Source organism: Manacus candei, unplaced genomic scaffold (assembly GCF_025592945.1).
Source record: "Manacus candei isolate 608988 ecotype Guabito, Panama unplaced genomic scaffold, ASM2559294v1 h1tg000011l, whole genome shotgun sequence".
NCBI lineage: Eukaryota > Metazoa > Chordata > Aves > Passeriformes > Pipridae > Manacus > Manacus candei.
The window spans coordinates 18,912,764-18,927,131 of record NW_026138059.1 but is presented as its reverse complement, the minus strand read 5'-3'; the positions used below and the strand labels follow the sequence as shown (position 1 = coordinate 18,927,131).

The 14,368-nt window shown below is 40.4% G+C and overlaps 1 protein-coding gene across 9 annotated transcripts in view; it reads right to left on the bottom strand.

Annotated features, from left to right (window-relative positions):
- ADGRB3 (adhesion G protein-coupled receptor B3) overlaps positions 1-14,368 on the bottom strand; it is a 459,474-nt gene that overhangs the window by 66,600 nt on the left and 378,506 nt on the right. The gene's annotated exons all lie outside the window — the stretch shown is intronic.

Below are 14,368 nucleotides of genomic sequence, written 5' to 3'. Positions count from 1 at the left end.
GAGTAAATACTGTTGTTCTGGTTTTGTGGCACTTAGACCCTCTTTGCACAGGAATAAATGGTTATGTCGAGTCTTTGACAATAAAGAGTCAAGCCCTTTTTTTTAAGTCTTCCAAATAACTCTGTGTCAAATTTTTCACAGGGTAGTACTTTCAACTAAAATGTTTTGAATGTCCACAATGTATCTGGCAGATCCCTTTTGACATCCCTGTACAGTTGTGAGATTACTACAGAATTTAATAGTGTTTGGGAATATAGCAAACCTCACTGTCCAAATTCTTTCAGTTCATTACCATTCACAACTGCTGATGTTACGCAAAATGTATTAAAGTACTAGTACAGAGCAATTAAACTGGAATATTATGCAAAAGCACTTTCACCTTTCCTATTAAAATATCAGGGATCAATTATTCCCTTATTTCACTTTAGATAGAACAAAAAACTTTTATGAAAGCAGGAAAAATTAGATCATCTAATAGGAAAAAGCTTTTTGTAATGTATGGGCATTTGCATTCCATGGACAATTACAGAAGCATCAATATTCAAAACCAGACATTGTTTCTACAGGTGATGATTCAACACTAATAAAGTCATTCTAGGTGCGAAGTGATGGGTAAGATGATGTCAAACAAAAAATTGAAGAACAATTATTAAAGCCTTATGCAAGCTGTTGCATGTAAAATGGTCTTAAATTCTGCAGTATTCTCCCAGTTTGAAAGCTGTTGTCCATATTTGAAATGAATGACCACTATCAGTAGTAACTCACAAAAAGCAAGTGGGGAAGCAAGTGGTGATGAGAAGACCAAGGATGAACTCCTCACTAGTGCACCTCTAGATGCACCTCTAGATGCCCAAGCACCTTTAATAATTTGTCTTCACTTCAGAAAAGCTCTCCTGAATTACAGGAGAGATCCCCCTCTTCCTAGAGGGTGCGAGTGTTACTTTGTGTTTGCTACAATCTCGTTTCTCCACACTGGTCATGGACCACAGTTGTGTCAGATGGCTGTTACACAAGACAAACAGGAATGTCATTTCTTCTTCTACATCAGTTAGTTTTGCTGGTCAAGCAACTTCCCATTTCAAATTACATTACTGTCTGTTAATGAAAAAGTTTAATGTACAGTAATGGAAAACATATCCCCTTTGTTACAAATGAGGGGCAAGATGGCTTACTCAACACTAAAAGGCACACTAATCAAAGTCACTTGACTACCCCTGTTATTATTATTGGGTACGTTAGGCAAATACAGTTTCACTGCTGCTTCACTCGATATTTGTATCTCATATGTCTAGAATTTTATATTCTCTATTCTCCACTGCATAAAGCAAAGTACAGGCTTGCCTTGAAGACAATAAAAATTGATGTCTGGTTTTGGACACTTCTGATACTTGTATGTTCTTGGGGGTTTAATAATGACTTAAAGCTCAAATATAATTCTATTTGGCTTTCACATCAACATTAACTTTTTTTAGTTGAATTTATGCTTTTTTATGTTATTTTTAATTACCTTTTCTTTAATCGCTCTAGCTTTTAATTAACTTTTAATGTTCTATTCTTTCCTTCATTTTTGTTACAGCTATCGGTCTTCTCTGAATAGATTCTTCAGTATTGCCACTCTCCTTTTTTCCTGTATTATCCTTTTAGCCTCATTTGTCCTGGGCATACTTCTCCATCATAAAAAAACAACCTTTGAATTCCTCATGGAAATCTCAGGTTCTTAATCAGCGAGGGAAAAAGAAAAGCAAGGGTGTATTTGGATACTTATCTAAAGCTTCATTCTGAGAAGATGGATTTCTGATTTATGTCCTATACAAAACCCCCTATATTTTACCACAGAGAGGACATGACCATAAGCACTCCAGTCCTGTAATCATTAAAGAAGGACAATACCCTGTGACTCTAATATTTGTCCAAAAAAAGCTAAGGCTTGCAAATTCTGCTGCTAGGTGCTTCTTGTTCTATGTGTTATTGTATTTTCTCCACAAACCAAGTTTCATGAATGATGGATAATACATCTTTGCACTGGGTGCCAAGTCAGCTAGTCAACGTGTTGGTACTCCTTCTGTTTTAATGGTCCACCCATTTTACTTTACATTGTCTTCCCCACTTACACTTGAAATGCATGCGTTTGTCCCCTGCATTCTCACTGAATAATGCTGACATTGTGCCATGTTAGACTTCTTTCAACTATTATGATAACTTTGCAACTTAGGTAAGAATTTAGGTAGGAATTTAGACTGCTTCTTTTCATCTGGTTTTGGTTGCTTCCTAAGTATTGGCCTGCCTTGTGGCTTAAATGCTAATATATGTGATGTGCTTACATTGATAAAAAATAGGGAGAAAGCATAATGGTGCCATGACCTTGCTTCGCACTTAGAAAACTTGCATAAGATATTAGAAAACTGCACAGATAAGTGGACTTTTGTCTAGTAAATTAATTATACTGTTCTGACATTAAGTTTCTCCTTATTATAGTTGTGCAGGTTAATTGATAAATCTACACAAATGCAAAAATCAGATTCTATTTTTTTCCAAAAGAAGCCCTTTTAGGACTCTTTGGATATACAGAATTATAATGAATGCATAAAGATCTCGGGTTTAAAAATGCAATAAATTTAAAGCTTATTTCTTTAAAAAGTTAAAGTTAGTAAGTTTGCTTATTGATCAGAATAGTCTTTTTAATACAACAGAGTGTACACAACACTTTGTAATGAGGTCTTTAGGAAATGATGTAACTCAGATGCTGTAAGATAAATGGGCAAATGGAAAGTGAAAAAATTAATACATTATATCATGCTCTGTACATAGTGACTCAGCTAAGCAAATATGGACAGAAGACTCTCCTTTTTAATTTTTATACCTAAAGGTGGGGAAATAGTGTTCAGAGTTACTTCTACAAGAAAGATAAATACTATTTCACAATTCTTATAAATTTTGTCTTTTGTGTTGTAATGCCAGTACGCCTACCATTCAACTGATTTATCTAAGAAGTACTTAACATGACAAAACTTCACAGGCAGCTATGATAAAGTCATTAAAGTATTAACTGATTACATCTCTTTCAAGTGTATAGAACACAAATATTGCTGCTCCCCCATCTTTCCCTCCCGCCCTCGCCAAGAAGACCCACATTTACTACTTAATCTATAAATGGTGAGCTGTGAGGTTTACTTTTCCCTCACCAGATGAAATCTGAGCTAGTACGACCAGCCCGGAAAATCACCATTTCCAAAAGACCATATTTTAAGCATTGAGTTTACCAGTTTTAGCTTACATGTTACCCAGCTGCCCTGAGAGGCCTAATCAGCTGACCAGAGAGTGGAGCTGAGGTCACCTCCAGGAGATTTAAACTGCCTCAGGGAGTGTGGGAATGGGCATGTGGCAGTTTGTGTGGCAGTTTGCACACCACTCTCTCTGGTGGCTTGTGAGTTAGGCGTGTGGTGTGTGGCTTTCCCCCCCACCCCTGCAACTCAACTCCACCCAGCAATGGTTTCCAAACAAGCGAAAGCCATTGCTGCTGCTCTCAGGGGGGGTGTGCTAACCCAGACAGAACCCCCAAGGAAAGATGCAGCTGTTCAGGTCTCTGGCTGCACACAGTGTCTGAGCCTGGCATCAGTAGCAGAGGACAGTGTGAAAGATGCCTGCATATGATGCGAGCAGGTGAGTGATTTGCTGTGCTTAGTGGCAGAGCTCAAGGAAGAAGTGGAGAGGCTAAGAAGTATTAGGGAGAGTGAAAGGGAAATAGACTGGTGGATTTGCACCCTTTTGAACCCAAAAGAAGTCCAGCAGGAGACAGTGAAGCCCTGCCCCTCCTGCCATCAGGCAGATGGAGCAAACCAAGAAGATGGGGGGAATGGAAACAGGACCCTGATCGGCGAGGTAAATGAATCCCCTCCCTGCCCCCATCACCTCTCATGGATCCCTTAAAAAACAGGTATGAGGCCCTGGACTCAGAGAGTCAGGCAGAAGGCAATCAAGAAGAGGATCTGTCTGAAGGGTCTCCTGGTTGCACCCTGTCTACTAGATGGATTACAACCACAGCTAAAAAGAAAAAAAGAAAGGTAGTTGTAGTAAGTGACTCCCTTTTCTGAGGAACTGAAGGCCCTATATGCCGACTGGATCCATCCCACAGGGAAATCTGCTGCCTTTCTGGGGCCCGGGTAAGGGCTATTAGTAGGAGACTCCCTGAGCTAATCTGGTCCTCTGATTATTATCCACTGCTGGTGGTCCCGGCTGGCAGTGATGACATTAATGAAAGAGGTACCAGGGTAATTTAAAAGGACTTCAATGCACTGGGTCAATTAGCTAAAAGGACAGGAGCACAGGTGGTGTTGGCGTCAGTTCCTGCAGTAGCAGGGATGAATGAGGAGTAGGAAAACTCATCCACAGGTGGCTAAATGATTGGTGCTGCTGGCAGAATTTTGGTTTTTTCAACCATGGGGCATATTCTATGGTCCTAGCCTGCTCGAATCAGATGGGCTTCATCTATCTAGCAAGGGCAACAGAACTCTAGCTCATAAGTTGCTGGGGTTGATCAGGAGGCCTTTAAACTAGGTTTGAAAGGGGGAAGGAGTTGAAACTAGGCTCTCCAGAGACGAACCTAAGGGTGGAAAGCCAGAGTTAGAAGTGATATCAGCAGCCCTGCTGAAGTGCATGTACACCAATGCACACAATAAGGGTAACAAACAAGAGGAGCTGGAAGCCACTGTGCAGCAGGAAAGCTATGATGTAGTCACCATCACGGAAACATGGTGGAATGATTCACATGACTGGAGTGCTGCCATGGATGGCTACAACCTCTTCAGAAGGTAGGAGAGGTGGAGGGGTGGCTCTATATGTTAGAGAGTCTCTAGAACTTGAAGTGAGTAACAATAAGACTGAGTGCCTGTGGATCAGAATCAGGGGGAAGGCCAACAAGGTTGACATCCTGGTGGGACTCTGTTATAGACCACCCAACTAGGATGATGAGGGTGATGACTTATTCTACAAGCAGCTGGTGGATGTTTCAAAATCACCAGCCCTTGTCCTTGTGGGTGACTTTAACCTGCCAGATGTCTGCTGGAAACTCAACACAGCAGAGAAGAGGCAGTCCAGGAGATTCCTAGAGTGTATAGAGGATAATCTCCTGCTTCAGCTGGTAAATGAGCCTACCAGGAGTGAGGCCTTGCTACACCTGCTGTTCACAAACAGAGAGGGCCTGGTGGGAGACGTGGTGGTTGTAGGCTGTCTGGGGCAAAGTGGCCATGAATAGAGTTTTCAATACTCAGGGATGCAAAGAAGGCCATCAATAAAACTTTTACCCTGGGCTTCCGCAGGGCAGATTTTGGCCTACTCAAAAGACTGGTTCAGAGGGTATCTTGGGAAACAGCCCTTGAAAACAAAGGGTTCCAGGAGGGATGGACATGCTTAAAGAAGGAAGTCTTGAATGCACAGGAGCAGGCTGTCCCAGTGTGCCGAAAGGTGAGCTGAGGGGGAAGACGGCCAGCAGGAATTCCCTGTTCAGATGGCTGAAGAGGAAATTTAGAAGTTTGGGGAAAAAAGAGAGCTTACTGACTATGGAAGAAAGGGCTGGTTACTCATGAAGAGTTTAGGAATATAGTTAGGTCATGTAGAAAGAAAATTAGAGAGACAAAGGCACAATTTGAGCTCAGTCTAGCCACTTCTGTAAGGGATAACAAGAAGTGCTTCTACAAATACATCAGTAGCAAAAGGAAGGGCAAGGAAAACCTCCATTCTTTGTTGGACATGGGGAGGAACATAGTCACCAAAGATGAGGAAAAGGCTGAGGTACTGAACACCTTCTTTGCCTCAGTTTTCAATAATAAGACAGGTTGTCCTCAGGACAACTGGTATCCAGAGCTGCTAGACAGAGACAGGAAGCCGAATAGCCCCCTGTAATCCAGGAGGAAACAGTTAGTGACCTGCTGAGCCCCTTGGATCCTCATGAGTCTGTGGGACCAGATGGGATCCATGTTAGGGTGATGAGGGAGCTGGAGGAAGAGCTCACCAAGCCGCTCTCCATCATTTACCAACAGTCCTGGCTCACTGGGGAGGTCCCAGATGATTGGAAGTTTGAATGTCATGCTGATCCACAAAAAGGGCTGCAAGGAGGACATGGGAAGCTACAGGCCTGTCAGCCTGACCTCAGTGCCTGGCAAGGTTATGGAGCAGATCATCCTAAGCGCAATCACACAGCACCTCCAGGATGGACAAGGGATCAGACCCAGCCAGCATAGGTTTAGGAAGGGCAGGTCCTGTCTTACCAACCTGATCTTATATGATCAGATGACCCGCCTGGTGGATGAGGGGAAGGCTGTGGATGTGGTCTATCTGGACTTCAGCAAAGCCTTTGACACCATCTCCCACAGCATACTCCTGAAAAAGCTGCAGCCCACGAATTGGACAGGGGTACCCTGTGCTGGGTTAAGAACTGGCTGGAGGGCCGGGCCCAGAGAGTGGTGGTGAATGGGGCTGCATCCAGTTGGCGGCCGGTCACTAGTGATGTCCCCCAGGGATCAGTGTTGGGCCCAGTTCTGTTTAATATCTTTATTGACGATCTGGATAGGGGGACTGAGTGTACCATTAGCAAATTTGCAGATGACACCAAGTTGTGGGGGAGTGTCGATCAGCTGGAAGGCAGGAGGGCCCTTCAGAGGGACCTGGACAAGCTGGAGAGATGGACTCATTGCAACAGGATGAGGTCAACAAGGCCAAATGCCGGGTCCTGCACTTTGGCTACAACAACCCTATGCAGCACTACAGGCTGGGCACAGAGTGGCTGGAGAGCAGCCAGGCAGAAAGGGACCTGGGAGTTTGGATTGACAGGAAGCTGAACGTGAGCCAGCAGTGTGCCCAGGTGGCCAAGAAGGCCAATGGCATCCTGGCCTGGATCAGGAACAGTGTGGCCAACAGGACAAGGGAAGTGATTCTTCCCCTGTACTCAGCGCTGGTGAGGCCACACCGGGAGTGCTGTGTCCAGTTCTGGGCCCCTCAGTTCAGGAAGGATATTGAGGTGCTGGAGCAGGTCCAGAGAAGAGCAACGAGGCTGGTGAAGGGACTTGAGCACAAGTCCTATGAGGAGAGGCTGAGGGAGCTGGGGTTGTTTAGCCTGGAGAAAAGGAGGCTCAGGGGAGATCTCATCACTCTCTACAACTACTTGAAAGGAGGTTGTAGCCAGGTGGGGGTTGGTCTCTTCTCCCAGGCAACCAGCAGTAGGACAAGAGGGCACAATCTTAAGCTGTGTCAGGGGAGGTTTAAGTTGGATATTAGGAAGATATTTCTTACGGAGAAAGTAATCAGACATTGGAATGGGCTGTCCAGGGAGGTGGTGGATTCACCGTCCCTGGAAGTTTTTAAAAAGAGACTGGATGTGGCACTTAGTGCCATGGTCTAGTAACCACAGCAGTGTTGGATCAAGGGTTGGACTTGATGATCTTGAAGGTGTTTTCCAACCTGGTTGATTCTATGATTCTATGAATTTTCATTATGACAGAAATACAAGGGATATTACTTGCACAATACATGTGGGCAAGCAGAGAGAAAACCGAAAGTCTGATTCTTGAAGTGGAAAAGCTTGTACGATTATTGTCAAGATAAGGACAAAGACTGTTATAAGCAGGGATTTGTAGGTATGAGAAAGAACTCAATATTCTCAGTATTGGCAGATGCTTCCCTCTGAGTGCCTGTCATTAGCCTGTAAGTATGTGAAGATAAACTGTCATTCTCTGCTTTTGGAAGGATGAATTTGGTATATGAAAGAAACACACCCAAGCTGATAGTGGGATCTCATCACTAAGCTATATAATGTATAAATAAGGTAATTTTGATTTTAAAAAGAATCTTAGTGTTTCAAGAAATTGTCAGTTCCTGGTGTTAGGTCAGAGAGATTTGCTGCAGTTTCCTCTGCAAGACTCAACATGCATGGGAGCTCTCTTCTGTTACAGTAAGTCTTCTTTGCCAGTTGATCAAAGAGAAAATTGAGAGAGAGAGAGCATCCGTGAAAAAACTTGCCAGCAGTTGATGGAGTGTAATCGAGTGTAGCTGATAGACTACCAGTAGCTTCCTATGCATTTTTTTTCCCTTAAGCCAAGACACTACTAATGATTCTGGCATAACAGGAAGTAGTTTAAAAATTTCTTTTACTAGCAGACTTAGCCAGTAGCTTTAAAAAGCTAATGCTTCAGAATGGGCACCCTTATTGCATTTGGGTCTGGTGAGGTTCCCTCTTCCCTGGAGGCTCCATGGGGCAGGTTCTCTCAGACAAACTGCTCCTCCTTTGTCAGGGATGTGCCCTTATCCATAGTCTGCAGCTATGTGTCTTCAGTGAATATTTCACATTTGAGTCTTTTTTCAAAGGGGAAGACTGAAAAGTGGTATTTTTGGAATGAAGCTTGAAAAGGTACTCTATTACAGCAGGATTGTAGGATATATACTAGCAATAAATCTCTGAATCATAAAATACGCATTTCCACTGAGTTGTGGATGGTGTCTCTGTACTCATCAGGGTAGGTCACTAAATAAGTTTCCCCTGTTTGACTTGACAAAGGGTGAAGGCAGGAAAAAAGCAGAGTGAGAGAAGCTAGTCTTGCTCATTGCATCATCTTTTAATGATGTCTGATGGAATGAGAGAGGAAGGTATCTCCTGCCATTATAATGCTGAATTAAACAAACAAAGAAGCCTTTCTGCCTACACAGAGAAGGAAGACTGTCATCGCACAAGTCATTTTGAAATATTATAGTATCTGGTTGTGAACTTGCTATGTTCAGGCCTTCCATTTTTCTCGGTTGAGTAAAAATTAATAACTTCTCTCCATTATTGTGTTAGCCCATATGTTGAAAGGGATGAATGCAAATGAATGCATAAGTGTAATCTCAATCAATTGCTGGAGACTCAAGAAAGCTTTTAAGACATGTGGAAGATACTGGAGACTGTCCTGGAAAGAACATTTTGCCGTTGATCTGATTTAGTCATAAACAGTTGGGAAGATTTGCAGTTAAGGCAATATTCTTCCTACAGTTTCAGCAGTTTATGCTCAGACTTATCTTCAAGATAATTTGAGAAAAAACTTGACATTTATGGAAAATATTCAGGCAGTAACTGAATAATTTTGATTTTGAGAAACACACCTTTTCAGAGTTTCCCCCTTTAAATGTCAGAACGTTTTAATCTTCATTATTTTTATACCTGGAGAAGATATTGGAAGTCTCAGAAAAAAACCATGACTGATATTTTTGCTGATCAACTTAGAGTGCAGGGAAACTTGAAATCAATGTAGAAATATAAACCATATACTGTGCTACCTACAAGACAATTTTCTAGTTTTACTTCTCTCTCACCAACCTTAATGATTTAAAACAAATTTTTAGTGCAACTTTACTTATTAATTGCTCTTGTAAGAGGGTGACTGTTTCATTTTGATATGACTCCTTGGAGACTACCTGAGCTACTGACTGAGCCTCGCTGGCTCACCTTGGCAGGGAACTTGTTAGCTCTCTCCAAAGGAAGTAGGAAAGACAATTTTTCTCAGATATATGAGAATGCAGCCAAAGAAAGGGAGATGGAATGAGCTGGAGTTCATTGTTCATTTCTGATTAATTTCATGCTAATACAGATTTCCAGTAATGGATGAATTCTCCTCCAGAACCACCCATGTTGACACTTTAAGGACCTTCTGTTCAGAATCTGAAGTTATCACTGCCTTTAATATATTTTTTGATTTTTTTAAAGACTTTAAATTTTATTTCCAAAATAGATTAATTGTCTTCTCTAAGGTTTTAACTCTGCAGTTACCATCAGTACTCAGACACAGCAGAAGGTCATTAATAACCCTAAAACACACTGTTGATTGTTCAAAACTCAAACTCAAAATAAGATGACAAGGATGCTTTGATACACTAATGAGTTGCATGCTATTTTTACCTGCACACTTCCGTTGCTCTCCTTGTCACCATATTTTCAAAATATGAATGATGGTTTAATCTTATGTCCACTGTGTTACCCTGACCCATGCCCTTTGTACCCTTAATAATTACAGACTTTGTAAATGTTTCCCCACATTCTTTCAGGAAGTTGGAAAACCACTATGTGCTTTCTCTCTTTTTCAGGATTCTGTCTTGCTTTAAGAAGCACTGACTAGTCTGGCCTCAGCCTATGTATCGGTCTTGAAGTCAGTGGAGTTAGTTTTTTTCACACAAGTTGAAACTCTAGCACTGTGTTCTAATTCCACTGGTCACTAGACTTCTGTGAATATTTAGTAGCCTTTACTATATTATGCATCTAGTTAGGAAATCTCAGATGTTCCAGGGTAAGTGTTCACATGTGGTGACAGTGTATAGAGCACAATTCAGGAACTGCCATGCAACAAATGCACACACAAACCCAAATCTCTTCACTGTAACACATTTGGTGTTGTTCTACACATGGTTGTTGTTGGAGGAATATGGTATGAATTTGTATATTCCAAACAGGGCTCCTATGGGTCCCACCTGGAGCCCTTGGTCACTGCAGGACAGGGGCAAGGGAGGAATGCAGAATGATGTCTCCCTTTTTTATTGCTATAGTCTCAGCTGGTCCTGTTGTTGGCTTTGAGATTGGTCTGATGTTACCACAACATTATTACACTGGGCTGAGAAGATCATATTGAAGATCCTCCAAGGGCTGCTTGAAATAGCCTTCTGACCATTTTATCTCTGCAGCTTGATTTTATAAGACTGCACCATTTAAAAAAAAACTCAAACAAAACCCCACAAAACATGAGCTACCACAGTCAGTTACTAATCAAAATTGTTAAATCTGAAGCAAAGTATGTAGACTGATGGGATGTTTTTGTCAGATGAAATGATGTAAACCAAATCTGACACTACTATAAATTGGCCTGATGCTGGCAAAGTCACAAGAAGTTGGCCTGCTTATTCCAATAATCTACTTGGCTCAGTGCCTTGTGGTCTTGCCTCATGGGGCACTGGTAGCACTAAAAATTGCTCCATTATAAAGAACAGTGATTGTATACAAAAGTATGTGTATTGCTGGAAATGTGTATTGCTGGAAATATGTTGTCACCAAACAGTGCAGAAAACAGACAAAAATATTTACATTGATTGGTAGTAGTTGGTGAAATCAAGCACACAGTAAGAGTCAAGGCAATTAAGAGAAGATTTCAGTGGATTAAAATGTTGTCACAGGATAATGGTCTCCCATTGATAGATAGATTATGAGGATATTTGCTTTCAAAATAAGAAACATTAAACTAGCAAAATACTTAAACCATCAATTAGTTTATTTTGTACTGAGGAATGAATCAATTAAAAAAGAAGACCAAATTAATTGTTGGTGGGTTGATGGAGTTTTAACAGTTAAAGATCAACCTTTTAATTAAAATATCATGTTTTGTTTGATTAGAACTCAAATCTTGCACACAGCCATGGCAAGGCAAGATGAAAGCCAAGGACAGAAATGAACACCTGTGTCTTGCTCCCTTCACAAAGGGGGAGGACCGACTTGAAGTTGGAGAGGGCTCTCTAATTATGATTTTAGAGCAGGCAGAAATGCTAAGCTTGCAGTGGTGAGCTGCAAACCACTCCTCAATGCTTTCTCATTTTCCTGTCTAAGCATTGTTGACTCAGCACGCTGATATCTGTGCACACATTTTTTGAAGGCTCACAAATTTTTATACATTTTGAACAGTGGATTCTACCCATCTTATGTCAGGGCACAGATGGCATTACCTTTTATGTGTTTTCTTACTAAAAACTTCCATACTCCTGAGTTAACACCTAAATTCTTGCTGTGGGTCTGGGCCTGAGATAACATAGCTGGCTCAAATGCTGCTTAATCCATGTAAAAGATATGGGATTTTAGACAGCTCAGTACAAATTAATGCACACAACATGAGAAAACATATCATGCACATGGCATTTTATTTGTCTGGTAATGTCTTCAGTGTTGCTGTGCAAGACAAAAGTGTTAAGAAGTCATATTTTTAGAAAGAGTATAGTAGAATTGATTTATATATAAGTATATATCTGCCATATAAAAGGCTCATTTATACATGGTGAATAACCTAACAGAAATTTAAAATAAAATATTTTGTTTTCTTGATAACTCAAATAACTTGTTCTAATATAATATACACTGTAAAAAGTTTAAAATACACTTTTCAAAGCTCTACAAGGATCTTTCTCCTCTATGTCTCCACATACATTCAGGAATAGAACTATGAATAAAGTTCATGATAAAGTTAAGTTTCAAGTCAGCAAAAATTTAAACTCTCTAGAGTCTATTCTCTGTGCTGCTACTGCATTAACAATGGTATGCTCATTTAGCCTTTAACAGACGATTGTACTTGACATTATGTACGAAAAGCTCTAATCATGAAAGCTTGAGTAATCTAAAACACATCCCTGACAAGATTTCACTGCTGGAAGTCTAATTTCAAAATGTCAGCCAAGGCTGAGGAGCCACATATTGCATGCTCATTAAATGTAATAAACCCATCACAAACTTTTCGAAATCTGTTATAATCTTGCCTACAACCCTGGAATGAGTGTGAGACCATACAAAAATGAAAAAATGTTGCCTTTCATGCTACGTGATCTATGAAAATGAGGCTAAATAAGGCTAACAGCTTTCATCTGCTTAATTGTACAGTCTATAGCCAAGCTTTATCTTTCTGTGAAATAAATGATACTTCTCAACGATTTAAGTGATTGGAAATCTATAAAGACTCTGGTTTAAAACACAACTGTGAAAGTTCACATTTTCTATTTCTTCATCTCACAGTATATCATAAATACATCACAAGAGAAGGCGTACAATGACAAAAATTTAGAAAGAATCTGAATGCGGACAGCTTTATCCTTAATTCTTTTTCATTTAAATGACACTTGACGTTGTGTTTAAGAATCGAAACAAAATTGACATATATGTTAAATGTACCATTTCAACAGTCATATTTTGTTATAAAATGTGTATGGAAACTAGTGTTAGAAAATAACACTGATAAGCACACAGACCAATTGGCATGAAAAACAGGGCACCTACAGTTAGTTCCTGCATGTGCCGGGGAGCAGTGCTGTGCACTGGTCCCAAGGCATCCTTGGATGCACCATTCCATCACTGGGAATAGTGGTGGGGTATACAAAGGTCACATTCCCACTATCTGCTGTGTACAAATCTGTACAAATCTGCTGCTGAAGGAGTGTAGCTGATGTGTATTTAGGTAAGCTTGAAAATTCTCTAAACATATGATGACACCCTATTACAATCACCAGCACAATCCTGTTATGGAAAGATAATTAATATCAACATTTTCATGCATAAATGCTTGGTATGTAATAATCTTTGTTTAAGAAGGTGTTGCTGACAGACAGTTTGGTTTCACACAGGATCAGAAGTGGAAAACAGTTTTAAAAATTTAAATTATATCAAGACAGCATTTGAATTCCACAGATGTTGCTTTGTATGAATTAGTTCTGAGTTTCACCTTCCACTGGTTTCAGAGAAGCAGAGGCCTCCTAACCACATTTTAACCTGAATATCTGTAGTACAAAACTTGACAGTGGGAACTTACAAATTTATCTCTTCTCTACCCACAGCCTAGCTCCCAGGGGGAAAAAAAATGCAGTGTTAGGTATTTTTTGTTAGGATATTTGGTTTGTCACTGTAGCTTAGATATACTCTCAGAACACAGAACAGATTAGCCCTTTCAGAGCTGGTACTTGGGAGGATATCTGGTTTCTGTATCATACATGGATTTGGAGGCAAACAAAATGCTGAGCAGTCAAACTTCACAGAGAGGGTACATTTTGCAGCAAGTCTGAAATTGTGTTGTGGAAATCTTGAGATCTAAAAAAATAGAATTTTTTTAAATTTTTAATTAAAAGTATCTGGATTTCATTTCTGACTATACATCAGTAACTTCAAGTGCTTCAGTCCTTCCACAAAGGGCAAAACCATGAAGCTACTAGAGTTGGCACAGAATTCTCACTGACTTCATTAAATCTAGACTACTGCATTTTGAATGATATTTCACACTTATCATTGGGGATATACCCCATGGAAATGTGCTTAATGCTTAAAATACAAACAATTTTAAAGCCAATCATCTATACATCTGTAATATCTTCAACTGCTCTAAGTTAAACTGCCACAATGTAAGTGGAGTTGATGACTAGTCTTTGCATATTGTTATTTTCAAGAAAAGGGTAAGTTATTAATGCTGTCTTATTAACAAAAACCCCTGGTTAAATGCTAACTATCATCCTAAGATCTCTAGTTAGATTAATCAATTAATCAATTCTTTCTACCCTAAAGGGAGAGAAGGCACCGAAAATCCGGTGAAGTCCTGATTCTATATTACATGAACTTGTG